At 32.9% G+C, this 24467-nt stretch overlaps 1 long non-coding RNA gene across 1 annotated transcript; it reads left to right on the top strand.

Annotated features, from left to right (window-relative positions):
* The first annotated feature begins 1042 nt into the window (after positions 1 to 1042).
* Positions 1043 to 3812, top strand: LOC130824564 (uncharacterized). The gene is made up of 2 exons (XR_009046738.1): positions 1043 to 1661; positions 1846 to 3812. It is a non-coding gene; the product is annotated as an uncharacterized LOC130824564 (long non-coding RNA).
* The last annotated feature ends 20655 nt before the right edge of the window (positions 3813 to 24467 follow it).

Here is a 24467-nt window from a genome sequence, read left to right on the forward strand (position 1 = left end):
AACATCGATGTAGAAACATCTAGCATGTATACTATCTAATACTGAGAATGTAATCTATTCGTTGATTTGATAGGGTGATGTAATGCAAGTGACTCTCTTTGAAGATAATATCACTGCATACGCTGAACTTATTTAGCTGAATGGAGAATATACTATCACAAATGCAACTCTAAAGTGTATTGATGTCAAATACCAGAGAAGGGTAAATATGAACTTAGCTTCAACAATCGGACTATGATTGAGCCAGTTTCTTCTCAGAAGCGTAATGTTAAGCTAATGTACACTGCTTCCGAGCAATCCCCAAAAGTGCAAAGTCCGGTGAAAAGTTTAGTAAGCAGTCCCAATACCTCTTGTGCAATGTTTTTCTAAACTAAAAGGCACATGACTAGTCGAACACACAATTATTTAACATAGATGTGCTTGGCATTGTTCTTTTTGTTGGAGCTATGAAGAATGTGAGAGGTCCAAATCTAACTGAAATCTACATTACAGATCATAGGTTCTTAACTACTCTATACACATGTATTTGTTATCTATGATAACTACATGAATTGAATAATGTAACTAACTTAATATTTACATATCGTAGTTCTCAACATCCATTAGCTTTCTCAGCATGGAATAATTTAGCTATCTTTTTTAAGTGTAAATCTAATTAACAAAGTACTACTAGTATGTGTTTGTTTTTGTATATTTCTTAACACGTTTAAAATGAAGGCTTTAGTATATCAACCACCATGTGCACACACATTACTGAAGAACCAGAAGGAGATAAAGTTGCAACATTGTCAGGATGGTATGAATAACACCAATTAGGCCAGTTAAATTTTAATCCGATTCAAAATTAGCCCGAAACCTAATTGAATACATTTGATTCTAGCATTTTTTATTGTAGCTTTAAAGTCGATATATTAGACTTTATTCAATATGATATCTTTTAAAAAAACACAAATAAATTATTACAAATTTTTTGATTAAATTTAATAGTATGAAAAAAATTATATAAGTTCTTAACATTTTTCTCACTTCTCATGATATTTATTTTCATCCCTAACCTTGAATTGTTCATAAATTGTGATTATAGGAAGCAAAAATTGGAACGGTGAAATCAGAGTGATCAAAATATAAATCCGGGGCAGGATGGGCATTTCTCCATCGATCAACTGGTATATATAATATATATAATTAAAGGCAACTAGGGTTCTAAGAAACAAAGTTGCCATAAGTTTTAAAATGAGGCAGGAAGAGGCTGTGGGAGTTTCCGTGGATCGTTTTGCCCCTTTTCCTGTGCCGGTGATTTCTTTATACATCTGTAAAACGATCCTCCGTTTTCTATCTTCCTCTTTTTTTTTTCTCTTTTTTTCTCTTCTTTCCCTTCCATTCCAACTTTTACACCCTTAAAAAAAGAGGCTGTGATGAGTTGAAATGTCGAAAAGTAGTCGATTTCAATTTGGTTTTTGGAGCATTTCTGTTGGTGGGTGTATTTCATTTGGCTTGGCAGCAATTTGGTTGATTTGGGATGGTTTTGGCAATTAGCTATGGTGATTAAGTGATTTGCTTTGCCGCCATGGTACACTTTTTCCACCTTGTAATGCTCACCAAATTGTTTTGATGAAATTCAGATCTGAGCCTCTTCTTTCATAGGAAAAACCCAGATACAGGTAATGTTGATCAGGTTATATATTGCTTATGGGTCTTTAAGATTATTAATTCTAGTGCATTTGAGTTATTGCATGTTGAATATGATCCTTTTTGGTATTGTTTTTATAAATCCTTGCATTTGCAGGGTAAAGAGATTCCTTACACATTCATTTGTGAATTCTATTTCTATTTGTAATGTCTCAGGTAGTGGAGAAACAACAACTGATTAGTTTTCTTACTGGCTGGACAGCAGTGACGGAACCGTACTTGCTTTGCCGCCATGGTATCTCCTTTCTTTTCTCATACTTGATCTAAGGCATGCTCATTTTTGCATATCTCAATGTTATACTCCCACCTAACCATTTTAGTTGAGTTGTCCCATTTTCTTATTTAGCAAAGTCGTTTTAGTTGTCATATTTTTTATTTTTGTCAATGTTTTTTTAACTAAATATCCTTAGTTGACACACGTAATTACGAATATACCCCATATACCTTACTTACCCAACTACCCTTCGCTACTTACCTTTCACTGCTTACCCTTCACTATTTACTCTTTTTAATGGACCCCACACCATCCTTAATAACCGTGTCCAAGCAAATGGGACAAGTAAATTGGTTCGGAGTAAGTATTGTTTTTAATGGAATGAATGGTCTAGAAAGTGAAGATACCTTGGGTTAACAATTATTGCATTTACGGCCTGTTTGGTAATCGTACTAAACGGTGGAAATAATAATAAAAAGTTAATGTAATTCTCTGAGGAATGCCTCTTGACAAAATGCATTATCATTTAAACATATGGTGTTATGTAGCAGTGGAAAATTGTGAAGAAAATAACTTTTTTATGATTAATTTTCATTACCATTGAAATGATACATATCGTGAATATTTACGCTACAAATCATGTCATTTCCACCACTTATTACCGATTACCAAACAGATCGTTATATGTTCAAGCAGCCTACATCGAACATTTTTAATTGCTAAGCTCAGACTTCTTAAGAAGAGAATAATAATTATAATCTCATTAGTTTAAGAATTGGAGAGTATATGACATTCTATGGGATTTTTGAGGCTGTGATGATAAAATTTTCTACTTTAGGTAGTAGTGTCTCAGGTAGTGGAGAAACAAGGAGTTTTATCATTGGCTAGGCAGCAGTAAAGGAGTTTTACTTGCTTTGCCGCCATGGTACTATTCTTTGTTTTTCATACTTGATCAAAGGCGAATCTGAGCCTCTGTTAGCTAGCCTCTAAATCAGTGAAGCATAATTCGCTAGTTATTTCGTCTTTTGGATTCTTAATTCGCTCAAAATGGATTAAAAATAGCCTAAAAACCGACCATAATTCGCTTTTTTCGATTTGTGATTCGCGAATAGATCTTTTGATTAGAGGCTATGATGAATGCAAATCCTCCGTATTAATTTTGTTTAGAGCGTTTTATGAGTTGGGCTTCGTTCTATTTGGCTTGGCAGCAACTATTTTGGTGTGTTTGGCATGTGGGAATAAGGAATTCAAGGTTTAGGTTTAGGGTTTTGGGTTTTCAGTTTGAGTTTGTGTTTGTGTTTGTGTTTTTGTTATTGTTGCTATGCCGCCAATGGTAGAGAATTCCATACCTTAAAATGCTTGACAAATTAAGATATGATGAGCTGCAGATCTGAGCCTTTTTAGTTTTGCCACTTCCACTACACATTTTGGAGATGCCTTTTCTTAACAAGGCAAGATAATTTTTGATATGTAAATTTTTATCATTTCAAAAAAATTATTGATGAAACGAATTTCAATTGTTGGTAAGATGTTTTTGTTTGGCCATGTGTTGTAAATATTATTTTAAATAAGAAATCCACATCATTTTCGAGTTGGAGACATTGTATTTTTAAAATTTTGTTTGAGGAAAATCGAAAATGCTCTGAACTATTTAGATGGAAAACAAAAGAGCTAATAGGTGGAAGGCAACTCCTAAAAATTGTATTATTAATATTATTAAAATTAGGTATTACATTGATAATTCTATTAACAATTAGTCTTTTGAGAGACCGTTCCTTTGAGAGACTGTTTCTTTGAGAGATGTATCTCAAGTCCAGCCCATTAAAGATTTATATCTGCTTACCGTATTGTTAATGCCTACATATATTGTCCTTAATGCTTATCGTATCATTAATGTTTACTTTTAATATTTTAAATGTCTACTTACATCATTTTTAGTACCTATTTATAATATTTTAAAAGTATATGATCACTAGTGGAAAAAACCTCATTTGCTGCGATTTCCTGGCCATTATTTGCTGCGGCTTTGGCCCCAAGCAATAGTGATAGCAGTAAATAGCCTATTTTAAATGCTGCGGTTAAAATCCGCAGCAAAAAAAGGCATTATTTGCTGCGGTCAACACAAAACCGTAGCAAATAAGGAGTAGTACTTGCTGCGGTCTGCACCAAAACCGCAACAAATACTCCTTATTTGCTGCGGTTTTGTGTTGACCGCAGCAAATACTTGGTATTTTTTTTTCTTTTTTCGTTTTATTCTAATAATAATTCAATAATAATGTACAATGTAATAACAATGATTTATCCAATAATAATCCAATGATAATCACAAATAATCACCAATAATCACTTTGTAATAATAAACTCTCGATCGTATATATAATATTATGTACGTACATATATATATATATATACATATATATATATATATATATATATATATATACATACATTAAAGTCCTAATAAATCTATACTAATTACAATTTATCAAGGACAAAAATTAGCAAGATACGTGGCAATCTTGTCTTTTAATTCGCGCATCTCTCCACTTCTCAGAGGGCGTGTTTTTCTCGGAATGTCGGATAACACCTATGATATAGTATAAAATTAAAAGATTGATAAACATTAGATTTTACCAATAATAATAATTTAAGAATGTAACAAATACTTACGGCATTTATATTTTCGACTCCAAAATTCTTCACGGATTTTATAATATCGTCCATGTACTTCAGCGTGTAGTAGTCGCAATCAACGGAACTAGAAGGTTGTTGAAAGCACTAAGAGAAAATAGATGTGAGTGCCAAAAACGCTTAAAAACGCATAAAATCGCCACTTAATACGTAATTTGTAGCATATGACTATGATTTTCTATACTAACCACTTCAAAACAATAATATATACCAATTAGTGTTGTGTGCCAAGTTTCGTGCAAAACAAACCAAGTTACTTTATGCGCAAAAGTGCTAAAAACGCTTAAAAACCCTTAAAATTGCAACTTAACACGTAATTTCTAGCATATGATTATAATTTTCAATTCTAACCACTTCAACACAATAATATACCAAATAGTGTTGTGTGCTAAAGTTTCGTGTAAAACAAATCAAGTTTGAGCTATTTTATGCGCAAAAGTGCCAAAAACGCTTAAAAACCCTTAAAATTGCAACTTAACGTAATTTCTAGCATACGATAATGATTTTTAATTCTAACCACTTCAACACAATAATATATACCAAATAATGTTGTGTGCCAAGTTTCGCGCAAATCAAACCAAGTTTGAGCTACTTTATGCGCAAAAGTGCCAAAAACGCTTAATAAACGCATAAAATCGTAACTTAACACGTAATTTCTAGTATATGACAATGATTTTCAATTCTAACCACTTCAACACAATAATATATACCAAATAATGTTGTGTGCCAAGTTTCGTGCAAAACAAACCAAGTTTGAGCTACTTTATTCGCAAAAGTGCCAAAAACGCTTAAAACGCATAAAATCGCAACTTAACACGTAATTTCTAGCATATGACTATGATTTTCAATTCTAACCGCTTTAACACAATAATATATACCAAATAATGTGTGCCATGTTTTGTGCAAATCAAACCAAGTTTGAGCTAATTAACAATACCAAACCAAGAAACAACAAAAGAGGGTAGTTATAGACAGCAGCCTACCCGCTGATCAGCCTACCTTGTCGCGTGGTTTGAGCCTTAACCAAGGATACCTGGAGCCAAACAACCATGGAAACTTGATCTCCATACATGGACCAAGCCATCAAAGCCCAAGAACCATGAATGTGGTGCACACAGCTCACTAGGATACGAGCGCAAGGTGGGTCAGTCACTGATCAGTGCTGATCAGTGCCCAAGCTAGGTGTTTTGGTTTTTAATTTTTGTTTTAAGAGGCATATTGTATAGCACTTGATGTTTATAGCCGTTAGCTAGCTAGAAACCTATAAATAGAGGTTATCTCTCATGTATATGGATTCAGTTTTGTGATTAATAAGAATTCTCACTTTATACGCAAAAGTGCCAAATACGCTTAAAAACCTTTAAAATCGCAACTTAACACGTAATTTCTAGTATACGACAATGATTTTCAATTCTAACCACTTCAACACAATAATATATACCAAATAGTGTTGCGTGCCAAGTTTCGTGCAAAAAAAACCAAGTTTGAGCTACTTTATGCGCAAAAGTGCAAAAAACGCTTAAAAACGCATAAAATCGCAACTTAACACGTAATTTCTAGCATATGACTATGATTTTCAATTTTAACCACTTCAACACAATAATATATACCAAATAATGTTGTGTGCCAAGTTTTGCGCAAATCAAACCAAGTTTGAGCTACGTTATGCTCTCTTTGGTTGGCTGGGCTACACCATATGCAACCTTAGTTAAGTCGCCATCACTATCAATACCTAACTGAGGCAGCAAAAGAGAACAAGGAGTCGCCTCCAGAAAATTGCGTCGTATAGTATAATAAGCATCATATCATAATAAAATATTAAAACGCGTTGCAATTTAAATTAATAAGTGCTTATATATTTAAAAACTATGTACCTGTAGCACTGGCTTCGGAGTTGGCTCCGGATTTTGAGCAACGGAGTTTATGATCTCCGGTGTGGGGTTTTCCCCTTCAGGGAAAGTAATGGGCTGGGGTGCTACGGGGGTAATGGGCTCGGGTGTTGACTCGACCAAAGCATTAGGATCCCCATGTTGACTTTTTTGATCCTCGACAATCAGGTTTGCCAATCCAACAACGGGTGCTCCCATCTTCTACAACACGGCGGCCAGTTTGGCGAGAACGTCCTTCGTAATCTCTGCTCGGAGGGTCGCTACTTCATCCCGCAGCGTCATTCGGGATTGAGTAGCAACACACTCTTTGCCGAATGCCTTCTGTAGCTCCACGGGTACTCCTTTTCCGACTACCTGCCCACTGTGGTCTTTCCCTAAGACCATATGAATTGCGTCAACATTGCCTCTTGGCGTGAACTCCCACGTAGCTTCTTTTTCCTTTCAGCCCATTTGTTCAAATAAAAAGTGACATATATAGCAATTAGTATAAGTAAATCAAAGCCAAAGAATACAAAACAAATCAAGAATATACTTAATAATTTCAAAACTCACCACAGCATCAGCAACCTTCTTTGTTCCCGAATCATTAATGGTAAATTTACCACTTGTATCTCGGGAATGAAGCCCGCAATACCAATCACGCACCCGATCTCCAGCAGGAGTATTCACGGATGCGGAGGTAGTCGTAGATGAGGGCGTGGATGAACTTTGATTGGGGTATAAACCCGCATCCACCCACTCTTTTCGGACCTCATCGTACGTTTTCTGGCCCAAGCGATGGTAAAATTTCCTTTTGCTTGCAGAATCAGAAGCTTTACCACGCTTTTCCTAATTAATCAATAAAAATCGAATGTCATGTATTAGTTTAATGACTGAAGCAAAAAAAGTAAATTCAAATCAAAAACTATAATATAACATGAAATACTTACAACTTTTATGGGAGTTGTTCTTTTGGCAACAAATGTCTCCCAATCCCTCTTCGATATGTGATCCCATATTTCGTAGGGCATCTTCGAAGATGCTTGCTCTCCACCTTCGTTTCCCGTTTTGACCTTTTTGGTCGTACGGGCACGGCTTTTCGTAATCCAGCCAGTTACTAGCTTGGATTTGAAATCTCTGAATCTTTCAGCAACAGCTGAAAGAAACACATTCTTCTAGTCCTCATCGCTCTCGATGTGGAAAAGATTCTACAAAAAAAAGTTATATTTATTACTGTCAATTAAATTAATTTTAAAATGAAACTAAATGAGTAAAAATAGTAAAGTTGCTTACCACAGTATCATTCCATAGAGAGTTTTTCAGACCCTCTGGAACCTCGTTCCATGCGTGCAATATGGAAATCTTGCGGATACATAGGCCCACTTGTTTTCCATATTGCCTACGTTATTTTCCGCAGGGTTGACCCAATGCATTGTATTCCAAATGCATGGGTTCTGTGACTTTGAGGTTTTTCGTAGGAGCTCGCCCTTTTCTTTTCTTACTGGTAGTGGGAGCATCCATTGGTGGGGCGTCTTCAGTCTCAAAATCTTTGTCAATTGGTGGAGCGTCTTCAGCCATACGCTCGTACCTCACAATTTGGTCTTCACTGTCGTAACTACGATGCTCATTATCCAAGGTCTCAATCTCGGGGACAATTTCGTCTCTGAATAGATGCATTGTATATCGGTACCTGAAAGATTATAAATAGAAATATATTAAGACATAAGCTAAGTAATATTAAGAATATGACTATGATTTACAATTCTAATACGTTCAACACAATAATATATAACAAATAGTGTTCTGTGCAAATTTTCATGCAAAACAAATCAAGTGCCAAAAAAAAACTTTAAAAGCTTTAAATTCATACCTTGTGAATCACTTAATTCAAATGTATTCCTTCCGTGTGATCTACACGCATATAATTAACATCTACATTATCTACATCATCTTGATCCAATGATTTTGGATTGATAAAGGGAGGGGCGTTTTTAAAAGCTTCATATTCTTCCTCATCCTCAACATCACCTATACCAATGATGCTTCTTTTTCCCGGTACAACAATAGACCATTTTTTATCAGACGGGTCTACAATGTGGAATACTTGCTTGGCTTGTGTGGCTAGTATGAATGGCTCCTCACTATCACGCAAACGAGCTAAGTCTACAAGAGTGAATCCACAAGGGTCGTCATTTTTTATGCATTGTCGATCATTATCTACACACTTACATTTGAAAAGACCAATATTGAAAGTAGAGTAGTCAAGCTCCCATATTTCATGTACCCGCCCGTAGTATACCAATTTAGCATCAACCGGCGCTTGATCCTTCGCACTCACGTAAAATGTAGATGACGCCAAAATAGAAACCCCACTATTCTGTAGATAAGATGACTTCTTGTCTTGACCCTCAGTCCAAAATGTGAAGCTATTGACATCGTAACCCTCATATTTGTTGACATCATTAAGCGGACCAAAAGTTAACCACTTAACAATTTCGGATACAACCTTGAGTTCTTCGCATATAACTCGATTATGAAACCAATTAATAAACGTCTTGTTATGCAACTGCATCAATGCCCTATCCCCTTTAGAAGGATGTTTTGCTCGCAATATATCTAAATGCTCACCAAAAAAAGGATGAACTTCCGGAATATGATGCAACACATACAAGTGTGCTTGTAGTAGGCTGTCTCGAGGAGGTGTGACCGATTTGGAGCCAATTGTTCCTTTTTCCTCAAGCCTTCCTTCATGTCTAGAGGTGGGAAGTCCAATAGGCTTTGCCATGGCCAAATACTCGGCTATAAAGTTACTAATCTCATCGCTCACAGTGCCTTGAATCATACTCCCCTCGGGTTGTGCTAGATTTCTCACCTTGTTTTGTAAAACACCCATGTGTCTTTCAAAAGGATAACACCACCTTAAAAAAACTGAACCCAAAAGCTTGATCTCACGAACGAGATGGACAATAAGAAGAACCATTATGTCAAAGAAAGAAGGTGGAAAATACATCTCAAACTTGCATAAAGTTACAATCATGTCGAGTTGAAGTGTATCAAGTTTAAAGGAATCAAGAACTTTACTACAAATTGTGTTGAAGAACGAACATAGCTCGGTAATAGCATATCTCACATGTTTTGGCAGTATTCCACGGATTGCAATTAGTAAGAACACTTGCATCATTACATGGCAATCGTGAGATTTCATGCTTCCCAACTTCAGCTCACCATTTAGACTCACAAATCTCTTCATGTTGGATGAGTACCCGGACGAATCTTTAATGCCATACAAACACTCACAAAATGTCCGCTTCTCTGCTTTGGACAATATGTAGCAAGCTGGAGGCAAATAAACTTTGTCATTACTCATCTTCTTCTTATTGCCACCAACTTCATCAGCTCTATTTCTTTTCTTACTTACTTCAACATGTGCCCACAACTCCGGACGAAGACCCTTAAATTCAAACCAATCTCGCACGGCCCTAACATCCTTTGTCTTACTCGGAATGTTCATGAGAGTCATGAGTATGGCATCGCATACATTTTTCTCTATATGCATAACGTCAAGACAATGCCTAACCTGTAGATCTCTCCAATATCGAAGCTTCCAAAAGATTGATTCTTTTTTCCATAATTGGTCTTTACCCCCTTGCACTTGCCCCGTTTTACCAAATACAGTCTCAACTCCCTTAACCTGTTCATTAACCTTATAACCGGTCAACGGTCGACGAGCTACATGGTTCTCAACCTCCCCGTTGAACAACTTCTTCTTCTTACGATATTGGTGGTCTCGTGGGAGGAACTTTTAATGGTGCATGAATACGTGTTTGCACTTAGGAATCCACGTGGATTCCATGTTATCGATACATATTGGGCATGCTTTCTTCCCTTTGTTCTTATACCTCGATAAGTTGCCATATGCCGGAAAATCATTAACGGTGCATAAAAGCATTGCACGCAAAGTGAACTCCTCATTAGCATATGCATCAAACACTGAAACGCTTTCATCCCACATCTATCTCAAATCCTCAACGAGAGGTGCAAGATACACTTCTATGTCATTGCCAGGTTGTTTAGGACCCGAGATAAGAAGCGAAAGCATTATTTACTTACGCTTCATACACAACCAAGGTGGCAAATTATAGATTACTAAAAGTACCGGCCAAGTACTATGTTGAGAACTAAGATTGCCGAATGGGTTCATTCCATCCGTACACAGTCCGAGCCTTAAATTACGAACCTCATCCCCAAAAGTCTTATGCAACCTATCAATACTCTTCCACTTCGGAGAATCAGATGGATGTGTGAGCAAGTGACCTTTCTTCACCCTATCTGCATGCCACCTCAAATTTAACGCATCTTTCTTTATAGAAAACAAGCGCTAGAATCTAGGTATTATTGGAAGAAACCACATTACCTTAGCCGAGGGCCCGTTAGCATCCCGAGCCCCTTTACACTTGTAGCGCGATAACCCACACCTAGGAGACTCTTCTAAGTTCTTGTTTTCATTCCGATACAACACATAATCATTCGGACACGCATGAATCTTCTGGTACTGTAAGCCAAAAGGACACATGAGTTTTTTGGCATAATATGTCGACTTTGGAAGTTCATTTCCCTCAGGAAGCATCTCACCTAACACTTCTAATAACATTGTGAAACTAGCGTCACTCCAATTGAACTTTGACTTAATGTTGAAAATTGTCAACACTGCTGTTAGTTTGGTGAACTTTGTACATCCAGGGTACAAAGGCTTTTGTGAAGCCTCTGTCAACAAGTCAAAAACACGAGGACATTTTCCTAACTCATTCTCGACTCCCTCCATCATCTCATCAACACGATCCACATCCTCATCGACATTCTCTTCATCTGTCTCATACCTATCAACATGATCTACTACATCCTCATTGACATCGGCCATATTATTGACGTCCTCAACAATACTTTTCTCTTTGTAAACTCCCTCCTCACCATGCCAAACCCAAACATGATATTGAGGCCTAAACCCACGTCGAAGTATGTGCTCTCTAAGGATATCAACACTATCTACCTTTGATACACTGCCACAACTGACACATGGGCAATAAAAACCAACTCCCCCCGTCCTAACTTGATGTTCAACCGCAATTTTACAAAATTCTAATACGCCATGAATAAATTCCGACGATTCAATGCTTCCATACATCCAAGAACGATCTTTTGTCATCCTAATTAGTGTGATTAATTGATTCAAAACAAAATTAATACACAACTTTTAAACATATATACTTATTTCTAACAAACATATTTAACCCTAAAAAAATAGATACTTATTTATACCAAATCTATTTAACCCTAAATATACATACTTCATATTCTAATTCTATACTTCATACTTCAATATTAAGCACTACATTGTAAATAAAATCATATTCTAATTCTAATAGTTAAAGACATAACTAAAACAACAAACCACATTTTTAACAAATTACACAAATATTTAACAAACTAATAACATAAACTTGAATAATGCAAAATTCACAAATAATTTGATATCTTTAGCACTAAATTACTAAATTACATGTTAAACAACAAAGAAATGAACTTGCAAATTAGTAATATAAATATAATTACCTTGATTTCGTGGGTTAGGTTATCTACAACGAAAAACAGAGAAACAAAATTAGTATACAAACAGTTGCCTTAATTTTCGAGTGTTTTCATGAATATCTTGCAAAACTTAAATGCTTAACAAATTAAAAGGAGAAAAAAATACCTTAATGTCGTGGGTTTTGAAGATGAACAAGACCAAATTTCGTGGGTTTATGAACCAAGAAGATGAAAAACAAGTTTGAAGACACAGTCAATCGCTCAGTTTTTCGAGTGTTTTTAAATGGTGGGTTTGAAACAGGTTTTGAAGATGAAGAATTTATGGTTTTTAGAAGAAGATGAAGATGAAGAATGAATTGTTGAATGGCGAAAATGGTGGGTTTGCTTGAGAGTATACAACACAGTATATCGCAACAGTTTGTGAAATGAAGTAAATGGCGGGTTTAATTTTCATTTTCTGAAATAGAGTATGTATATACAACAGAGCATATTTGATGCGGGCCTTTAGCTTAACCGCAGTAATTAGGATAAGCATATATTCCTGAAGCCTTATTTGCCACGGGCCATACATTAACCGCAGCAATTGATGAATATTTGTACGTTATTTGCTGCGGGCCTGTTGTAAACCGCAGCAATTAATCTTATTTGCTTCGGGTTGCTTGATAACCGCAGCATTTGAGGAATTTATTTATTTTTTAATTGTTTTTCATCTTTATTGCTGCGTATATTAAAAACCGCAGCAAATAATTAGCAGCAAATACGTTTTTTTCCACTAGTGGATGGATCGGCCAATTAAAGATGATTTTTCAAAGCGACCGTCTCTCATAAGAATTTGTGTTCTATTAACATTCCAACTTATTATCATATTTCCACATAAAAATTCCCATTAAAAATTGCTTTTATTTGGAGTCGCTTTTATTTGGAGTCTAAATTGCTTTGATTATTCTTCTAGATAGTGTTCGTGTGATGCACGGTTTTATTAAATTTTTCGATATAAATTATATTAGTTTATATAAAGTATTATAACTATTGATATCACATTTCAAAATTAAATTTAACACAAAATATGTAAAATTATTTTATAAAAGTTTAAGCTTAAAATAGTTTGTCATGAAAAATATAATTGACTAATATAATTAAGTTACATAAAAATAGTCACAATCTGAATCATACTAAAATCAAGCATTGCATTTAAACAACCAATTGTATAAATAACAAAAAAAAGCCTAATAAAGTATATTATTTTTAATCATCTCAAAAAATCCAATATATACACTAAATAATACTTATTTAATAAATAAAAAAATATTTTATAAATAATTGAAAAATAACATATAGGGTTTTCTAATACATTAAATAATGTAAGTAATAAAGTTAAAGATAAAAAATAGTCATAAAAATAATGACATTATCATTAAATGTTGGAGGGAAAATTTTATTGAGATTGTGTCATGTTAGCAATTTTAAATAATAATGAAGTCAACAGTGTTTGTCTTAATAAGAATTATAGATTATTGATTAACATTTCAACTTATAAACATTGCAACTTATTATTACATTGATAATTCTAATGAGGAACATTTGTCCCATTGAGTCGTCAATTGCTTTTATTTGGCGTCTAAATTTCAATCCCCCATAAAGTCGCTAGTTTTATCCAAAAAGTATTAATAAAATCGTATATTATTTTTAGTATAATTTTTATATTAAAAAAATACGATTGTATTTATTACAGGTAAAACTATAAATATAATTGTAGTATAATAATAATTTAATTTATGGTATACATCAAAACTATAGAAATAATAAAAATGCAATCAATAATAATATTAATATTACATTAAAAATTATAATTATAATTGTAGTTAAATATTACATATAATTATAAAAATACATTGATAAGAAATTGGGTCACCTTGGTCTATAACTATAATATCCTCAACTTAATAGTATTTTTAATCGCGTATTTTAATTTTCTAGGCTAGTTAAATGTTGGTTGCAAATTATCTAAATGTTGTTGCGTGCTTAGTCGATCATTTGTCACTACATGAATATGGCATATCAATCAGCTATTTGCTATTTTTACGCATAAATTTTTCTCTTATACGTTCATGAGCAGTGTGATCATTAACAATGGAAAAAGAGCACTACAAATGAATAACAAAATGGCGACAACTCTTTTCATCGCCAATTAATCGCTAAATGGTCAAAAAGTGGATTGGATGACGGGCTGGCGACGACCCACAGGGTGAACGCCATATTGGTGGTCGCTAAATTTAAAACAGACGCGTGGCTGTCGCCAAAATATCATGGCAAAGGGCAACCACCTGGGGACGAGAAAACCCATCGCCCATTACTTCACATAGTTGGTGACCAGAGAGTGTTTCCGTTTGTCCATCGCCCACTTTTTATACCAAGGGAGACCACACTTTTCGTAAGCTAACCCGTCGCTTTATAAATGCTATTTTTGCTTTTTTTTTCCTTTTTTTGTATATATATATATATATATATATAGTCGCGAGGGCTTTGTTTTCTGGGCGTTTCCTATTATTCTTCCATCGCGCCTAAGTTTCACTACCGATGGAAGTGGGCTTTGAATCTGACACGCTTTTCAACTTTTGTGCGCTTTGAAAAGCATATTCGCATAGCGCTTTGCGGCCTTTTCCTTCCATGCCCTCTAACGTAATGATCAAGATAAGAGTTCCATTTGTATTGTTTCTAAATATATAAATATTTCATTAAATAAAACTCTTATAATAATATATATAAAAAATATGAAATAGATAAGTATATAGTTATTTTACCTTAAATTCATTAAAGTTAAAATTTTTTGTGGGTTTAGTGACACCCTTTCAATTGCTACTTTCTGCATCTTGTCTATAGTTGAAGGTAACTCTTATTTTAGAAGCAATTGTGTTTTCATGCATCGAATCGAATCTTATAATATAAAAAATTTAGTTTATAATGAAATATAATTAATAAAAAAATATTTATGATAGTAAGATTTTAAAAATATTTACTTGTTTATGTTTGATAACCATGGAAGAACCGGACAAGGATCGTTTATGTCGTCTTCTTCCAGTCTATGAAATCATTTGGAGTATTTTCATTATTCTTTTATAATTTAGTACATAATTTATTTGTTTTTATTGTTATGACTATTTTATATATTTTTATTTATTTATTTAAATAATCAATTGAATAATTAAATTATTATACTATATATATATATATATAGGTGTTAAAAGTGAATGTTAGGCAAGAACGAAGTTGGATGTACAACAGACGAAAAAAAATAGAAAGTTTAGTTTAAGATTTATGAGAGAGTTAAAAGAATTTTTAGATTTTACTCGTAGAAATAGCATAAAAATAGCACGACTTCTGAGATTAGATGTCCTTGTAAAAAGTGTAAAAACTGTTGTTATAAGGAAACAAAAAAAAAAAATAAGAGAACATGTAATAAGAAAGAGGTTTGTTGAAAATTACTATGAGTGCAAATATTCTCAAAACACAGAGGTAGGAATAAGTTTTGATGTTGTAGCGGTAGTAGGAGAGCAATTGTCAAACAATCCAAATCCTTACTGTAACAAGAGAGGCAATCTCGATATAACATTTAATAATAATGTTTAATAAAAAAAAATATTGTGGAAGTCTCAAAATGCCGAATTGTTAAAAACTTTAAATCATAAAACTAAAACTGTTTAAAAAAAAGTAAAATATTACCTCTGATAAGAAATATTGTTTGCTCAAAAAGAAAAAAAAATACATCATCATCAAGTGATCAATAAAGATACAAAAAGCAGCTAAGTTCTCGATAAATAGTAATTGCTGCGGCCTGGATCGGAACCTGAACTAAATTCTGCAAAATGCTGCCATCCATGATACGGATGACAGCCGATTGAATCGGTTAGCGCTTAACGCCGAGCATAACTTCCTATCCAGCTCAAAATACGGAAATTATACGCTACATTTACAAAATAATAATTTAAGTACGAACTTATACTTAATTGACACCACCGTATATTTTTACCATGTTCTTTTTCTGTTACATACTTTTAAGTCATTAAGTTACCATTCTCGATCTTGACAGAAGTACGTTACTGCCACTTATACAATTCGTTAACCTTAACACTTGAGTAAGTTCATTTGTTTAATACTCATAACCGTACCATGCATCATAGCATCAACACTAATCAAGTTTATCAGTGATCAACAAGCACATCAATATGACACCTAATATATGTAAGGGTCTGGTTAGGTGAGAACCGTAGTCCTAAACCCTAACTGTGGTGGGAGTCGTCACCCCTCCAATACAATATTTATGCTCGAGCTCTACAGGATAGGTAGCGAACCCCCTATCTTACACCGCATTTTACGTGCCGGCCAACACGGACGCCGGGATTTTACATGCCGGTCCATGGTTCGACATTACCTTACTATCAGGGTCATTCATTCAATACATTTCACACAAGTACATCACATTTTTATTACTCCAAGTTGACTTTGAATTTGAATTTGACCAACCTAAGTGGTAACTTCATTTATTTAATATAATTCTTGATCATAACGTTTGATTTACCTTTACGTCTTTATATATTCATTACTTAATTTTTACACAATAAATTTTATTTATAACTTTATTTTAATAAGTCAATTCACACTAATAACTTAATATTTTATTAATAGTCTCCAAATTAGTATTTTCCACAAGTAGCTACTAAAATATATTTCTCTTGAAATAAGTTTCCAAAATTAAAATTTTCAACTTTAAAATAAATAAAACTTTATTCTCCTCACAAAATCAAACATTCTAATTAAAACTCAAGTTAAACTGCAACCTTTGGATAAGTTTTCAAAATTCAACAAGTTTACTAAAAATAATTATTTCAAGTTTGGAAGAACAAGTAAACTTATTAGATTCGCAAAAATCAACATTCTAGTTATAAAACAAATAAAACTTATAATTTCACAAAAATCAATATTTCACACATAATTTAAGAACAAGTTTACTAAAAATACTTTTACATCTTTTTATATAAATTTTGGTCAAATAGTTAGCAGATAAATATTATTTTGTACTAAATAGTAACTAAATGTCACAAAAGTTATTTTTTTTATTTTTAATTATGAAATCTCATATATTCAAGAAAATCACTTCAATATTTAATAACTTATAAAGCTTTCTCAAAAATAACTTTTAAGATTTTATTTTAATATTATCACAAAATAGCTTATAATAATATAAAAAAATAAATCACCACTAAAAAAAATAAAAACTTTACACAATAACTTAAAAATTTACTATCACTTTAAGGATAAACTTAAATCTCAGAATAAAGTATAATAAGAAAATTCTTAATATAATCATACTTAGTAAAATACGTTCAAAAAAAATAACTTACTACCTTATAAACTAGTTTGAAGGTTAACATAAACATATTAATACAAAATTCTAACATAAAATAAATTCTTAAATATAATAACATTTCTAATGTAACACATAACTCTCAAATATACTAGCACTAGTTTATAACATAAATCATGCTTGATATCACTAGAATCAACTTCCTAAACTTGTTCAGAGATTATTAAATTAACATACTAAAAATACTTTTAGCATATACATACTTAATATAATCTTGATCATAATTTCATTAAACTAACTTCAACATATTTCATACTTTGCATATTATAAAGTAAATATAATGTAAAATTTCACAAAAAGAGTAGGGTAAGAAGTTATACCATACTAACACCAAGGATTAGTACTAAGTACTAATTGGGAAAATAATAAGAAATAAGATCCTCCAAGATAGATAATAATGCTCCAAAGATAATTAATTCCAACTCCCAAAATAATGATGATGATTTAAGCTAAATAAAGAGTGTTCTAAGCTCCATGTTCTTTAATTTTTTTTTCAATTAATAAAGGTATTAATGTAGTAAGGTTTTAATGAAGTGAAAATATAAGAAAGAATGTTAGAAAGATTTGATGATGGTGGTGTAAATGATCTCATGGCTAAGGGGGGGTATTTATAATGGGTTTGGGCAACTTTGTAGTTCATTAGATTGTATGAAAAAGAGTGTTAGGAGTATAGAAGAAGGTTAACTTGTGTAAGTGATTTAGAGTGTGTAAGTGAATGTGTAAGAGTTGGAGTGTGTAAGTGAATGTGTAAGAGTTTGGAGTGTGTAAGAGTTTGGAGTGTAGAAGAAGGTTAGCTTGTGTAAGAAAATGGTGATAGCTTGTGTAAGTGATGAACATCATGGGTTACCATAGAAAGGATTTTGGTTCATCAAAATTTTGTTCTAGTATGTACAAGTGAATATACTTTAAAATAATGGGTAAATTTGATCATGAAAATATGTAGTTTATTTAAAATTTTGCTTAAACTATACTTAATGTTAAAAAATACAACTCATTTTTATGTATAAAAAAATTATATCAAAATTTTAAGGTTAAAATAATAAGTAGTAATGTTAGTTTAAGGAAGAAAGTTAAAAAGTAACGTTTTACAAAACCGTGAATATAATAATAAAATTTTACTTTTCGTACTATAAAATAATAAAATAATATTTTAGTGCTTATAAAAAGATTTTAAACAAAATACTATTTTAAAGTTTAATATTTAAAAGAAATTACAAAATCGGAAAAGATTTAGGAATTAAAGATGGTTTGAAATGGATAATTAAAGGATTACAGATTTGAATTGAAAATTCGAAATAATTAATCGGAAGATTAAAATTAAGAATTTTGAGTCTGTTACACTTACTCACAGATGATGTATGATGCAGTTGCTAGTATATTTCCAAATACTTACAATCAGGTTCTTCCCCATAGTTTGATGTAGTATTAGTAGATAATGAACCACCGGTACACGTTGACGAATATCCGAACCCTCATTGTCGACAGTTCTTAGAAATGTTGAATTTTGTAAATAGTCCTATATTTGAATGTTGTAAAAATCACTCCAAGATGTCTATATTGGTCAACTTACAAACTTGAAGACAAACTATCGCCTTACTGAGAGATGTTATGACGATATTTGTGCTATTGTGAATGAAGTGTTGCCAGAAGAGAATACAATGATAAACAACTTCTACGAAACCAAAAAACAAATAGTTGCCCTTGGATTACCCGTTGAGAAGATAGATTGTTGTCCTAACGGATGTATGATATATAAAGGGAACAATGTTAATGTATATTATAGGTAGAAATGTTAATGTATTTTTTCTGATTTTTTTACTAATGTTCACTTTTAGTTGTAGATTGTGTTAATTGGGAAAATTTTATGGTTTAGATGAGATTAATTTTAGTTAGATTAATATTAGGATTTGATATATATGTTATAGGCAAAATAAATAACTTAGCGAAATCTACATGAATAATCTGTCAACTAACAATAATGAAAATAGAAATCAAGAAAAAACAAATCAAGTAAATGAGTAATAAAAATACTCTAAATGATTCCATGGACATTATGAAAGAAGACGATGAAAATGATTCTCGTCAAGATCTTCCATGGTTACCAAACATAAACAAATAAATATTTTTATAATCTTATTATTAGCATCAATATTTTTATTATTAATTAAATTTTATTATAAACTAATTTTTTAATTAAAGATTCGATCCGGCGTATAGAAGCTTAATTGCTTCTAAAATTAGAGCTACCTTCAACTATACATAAGATGTCGAAGGTAGCTGTTGGAAAGGTGTCACCAAACCAACAAAAGATTTTTACTTCCATGATTTTAATATAAGATAACTTTATACTTGTTTATTTTCATATTTTTTTAAATATATTATTATAAAAGTTTTATTTCATGAAATATTTATGTGTTTAGAAACAAAACAAATAGGACCCTCGTCTTGATCATTTCGTTAGGAGGGCATGGGAGGAAAAGACCGCAAAACGCTACGCGGATATGCTTTTCAAAGCGCGCAAAAAGTTAAAGTGAGCCGGATTTTAAGCCCACTTCCATTGATAGTGAGACTTGGATGCGATGGGACAATGATCGTGAACGCCCAGAGAACAAAGCCCTAGCTGCTCGGAACTCCTCCAATCGACGTGGAGGAGGAGACAAAGCTGAAGCCATCCATATAGATGGCTCAATCTTGCATGCTAAAACCATGCGGGATTTGGTAAGTGTTTAGTTATTTACGTAGCATTTAATTGGATTGATTTATTATTGTTTTGGTTAATTTTAAATCACTTTTTGTATTTCTAGAACAACTGAAGGGTCAAAGACCCACACCCTATAAGATATTTGTACGAACAAATGGGGCCTTTGACATTGATTTTGGGGATTATTCCTAATGGACTAACACAAAATCACAAAACGTTAATGTAATAATTTCTCCATCTTTTAGTTTTTTATGTTTTTATTTTCAATTATTAGTCTATTTATATTAATGGATTTGTTTGTTTCATTGAATGATGAATATCGTGCTTTATTGGGCGAGCATCCCACTGGCAATCCAAGTCAAATTTAGTTGGATGCCGTTAAAAACATAGATGCTGGGTTAAGCACAAAGAAGAAAAAAAAGGAAAGAGGTCTTTGGGGTGGGGTCCGCTTCCCAAACAATTTATCTGTCGGGCTCAACTGATAATCTTTCCTCTCAGCCTGCACAACTTGATTTTGATGCTATAATTCAACAGAGGTTTGCAGAGTTGGAAGCACGGTAAACTTTAATAATTGATTATTAGAAGCAATGCAAAGGGGAAATTCCAAAATGCGTTTGAGACTTGTCAAAGGCTCACTCAACAAATCGAAAGAGAATGAGACTTTTTTTAAGAGATTTCTTATTTCGTATTTCAATACGTATTATCAACCCCCTATAGCACCTCCTCCTAATCAACAAATGTATTTATGTAACTTTGGTGACTTTGTATATAAACTTGTATTAAATATGTAATATATTTTTTTAATTTTATTTATTTGTTTTATGTATATATTTATATCTTAAATTTACAATATATATATATATATATATATATATATATATATATATATATATATATATATATATATATATATATATATATATATATATATATATATATATATATATATATATATATATATATATATAATTCATACGAAAAAAGGAAAAATAAAGTAAAAATAGCATTGGACTGGCGACGGGTGGTTGGTCGCCCCCGGTATAAAAAGTTTGCGATGGACTAGCGACGACACACACTGGTCGCCAACTATCTGAAGTCAGGGGCGATGGGTATTCTCGTCGCTAGGTGGTCGCCTTTTTCAATGACATATTGGCGATGGCCACACATCCGTTATTTAGCGACCACCAAAATGGCATCCACCTTGTGGGTCGTCACTAGCCTGTTGTTCGATCCACTTTTTGAGCATTTAGGAATCAGTTGACGATGTAATAGGCTGTCACTATTTTATTTTTCATTTGTAGTGTTTCTATACATATCATATCACGAAAGTTTGTACAATTTGAGCTTCTTGCGAGTGCATATGTTTCTACTTAGGTTTTTGTCTGCACCTTTTCTCGAATTTCTCCCACCACATCCAGGTTACATATCTAAAAAATATAACACAAATACTTGTGAGAGACGGTCTTTTTGAGAGACTTCTGTAATTGCGCCGGCCCATCATATATTTTTTAAAATATTTTAAGTAGGCATTAAGAATAATGTAAATAGACATTTAAAATATTAAAAATAGGCATTAAGGATACGGTATGCATTAAGGATAATGTAAGTAGGCATTAAGAATACGGTAAGTAGGCATAAATTTTTAATGGGTTGGGCTTAAAATATGTCTCTCAAAATACTAGCTGAAAATATAAAATCAAACAGTATTAGTTTTGGGTTTTTCTTAATAATGGTGATGGTTTAATCTGTCGTCTCAAAAATAAGCCTCAAGTAATCCCTTACTCTCTAGCCTACAATGTTAAAGTTTGTGTACACTCAAGATAATAATAGTTCTTTTAGAATAGTTGTAAAAATTAACAAAATGGGTAGTAGTGAGTTTTTGTGCAATTTTGCTTGGGATTTTGAAAATAGAAAGTTAATAAGAAGGTAAATTACTCATAACACTGTTTATTAACTGTAATCTCCCTGCTCTAGAAAGCAACTTAGTTTTCCACATTGCCAACTTTTGCTCCACCTTGTTAATAATAGCTATGATTGAGGCATTCATTTGGACTTATAATATAATACTCCCTCCAAATCATTATAGATGTCCCATTTCCTTGGGTACGGTTATTAAGGGTGGTGTGGGGTCCATTAAAAAGGTGGTAGTTAGGTATTTTTAAGTAATTGGATTAATTGTTAATGATTTCCTCCTTTTGCTTAATAAAGTAGATAGAATGAATTTTGGAGGGAAAATTGGGTTTCACATTGTTTGGGAATTAATTGAAATTAATACATTTTCGAAATTGTTATAATTAACCAACCATTAAACTACTTAATTTAAATTACAAAAAATTACATCAAATAAATTACAAAAACCGTCAAAATCATAAAATAAACTAAGTCTTCAATTCTTCCTTGATTTCTTCAACGTTTTTTGTACGACAATTGAAACGAGCAACCCTCTCGCCACATGCGCATGCGGATATTAAATCTTTCATTGAGTTCAGATTTATAAAAAAACAAACACGGTATGCATTTAGCGTTCAAAATTAATTAAATAACTACAAAAAATCTAAAGGTTTTGATTTTGAAAAGAAGCCATCAATGACACTGAAAGAAAAATAAACTGATGAACAGAAGCCATCAATGAAACTGGAAGATAAATACACTGATGAAAAGAAGCCATCAATCCAGTGAGTTGACAATTAGTTTTAGTGGAATGGCGCCAAACTAAAAAAAAATTGCCCCCATACAACAACAAAAACACCAAGAATCAGTGCATCTATATAAGACAACATTAAATAAAGAAATCAGCACCTCCAATTAATTTCCAACAACTACAATGGTTATAAAAAAAGAGCTAGATAATTTTAGTAAGACTCAAATAATGCATGAGCTTTTAACGTCACTAAACAGTAAAGGGAAGCCACCATACGGGTTCATCAATGAAATTGCCAAGAAGTACGATGTGCATAGGAGGACAATCGGAAGGATATGAAGACAGATTCGGGATCAAAAAAAATTCAAGTTCCAATTAATGTCAACAACAAGAAGACAGAGAGCAAAGGAAGGCCATCCATCCCCTTTGATGAAAACAAATTCAAGTCAATTGAAAAAGTGAAGAAGACAACTTTAAGAGCACTGTCAAGGGCCATGAGAGTTAGCCAAACCACAGTCTGCAGATGGAAAACAAAAAAGTACTTTCGAAAGCACACCAACGCAATCAAACCGTTACTTATAGACAAAAATAAACTCGACAGGTTAATATTTTGTCTTACTAGTTGCATTTTAGATGAGCAAACAAGCAACTTCACATTTAATGAAATGTCAAATGTAGTGCACATGGATGAAATGTTGTTTTATATGACAAGGACACAACAAACATTTTTATCTAACTCAAGATGAAATAGAGCCACATAAAGAAATCCAATCTAAAAGATTTATCCCCAAGATCATGTTTATGTGTGCCGTTGCAAGACCAATCTTTTCTAGTGAAGGTAAGATGATTTTTGATGGAAAGATAGGCATATTTCCTTTTACACATGAAGTGGCAGCACAAAGGAGTTCAAAAAACAGGAAGAGATGAGAGCCAGAGACCAAACCAATACAATCAATCACTAAAGATCACACAAGAGACATGATTGTGCACAAGATACTACCAGCAATTAGAAGTAAATGGCCACCACATTTAAGCAAAACAATTTTCATTCAACAAGACAATGCTAAACCACACATTTTAGATGATGATGAAGTGTTTAGAGAGGTGGCAACACTTGATGGATTTAACTTCCACTTAGTGCAACAACCTCCTAACTCACCAGATATGAATGTGCTTGACTTAGGGTTCTTTAGGTCAATACAATCGTTACAACATTAAAAATCAACATACAACTATGCATAATTAGTAAACGCAGTGACTACAACATTTGACAATCTGAAACCAAATGCACTGAAGAATGTATGGATCACACTACAAGCATGTAAAATTGAGGTTATTAAGAAACTAGGTGGTATAGATTATGACATTCCACACATGAGCTAATCAAAACTTGAAAGGGAAGGGAGACTCCCACATTGTTTGGGGGTACAACAGGAAACAATTTACGAGGCAGTAAGATATCTGGACACAAAGGTGGATGAAACTACATTTGAGGTCATTTTATTTTACTTGGGGATTAAAGACGAAGCTGTTTTCCATCAACATCATTTAACAACAGCAAGCACAGAAGCAACAACAGAAGCAACAACAGAAGCAACAGCAAATATTCCAGTAACAAATGAAGCAACAACACCAACAAAAGAAACAAGTACATT

This window comes from Amaranthus tricolor, chromosome 9, assembly GCF_026212465.1.
Source record: "Amaranthus tricolor cultivar Red isolate AtriRed21 chromosome 9, ASM2621246v1, whole genome shotgun sequence".
Classification (NCBI taxonomy): domain Eukaryota; kingdom Viridiplantae; phylum Streptophyta; class Magnoliopsida; order Caryophyllales; family Amaranthaceae; genus Amaranthus; species Amaranthus tricolor.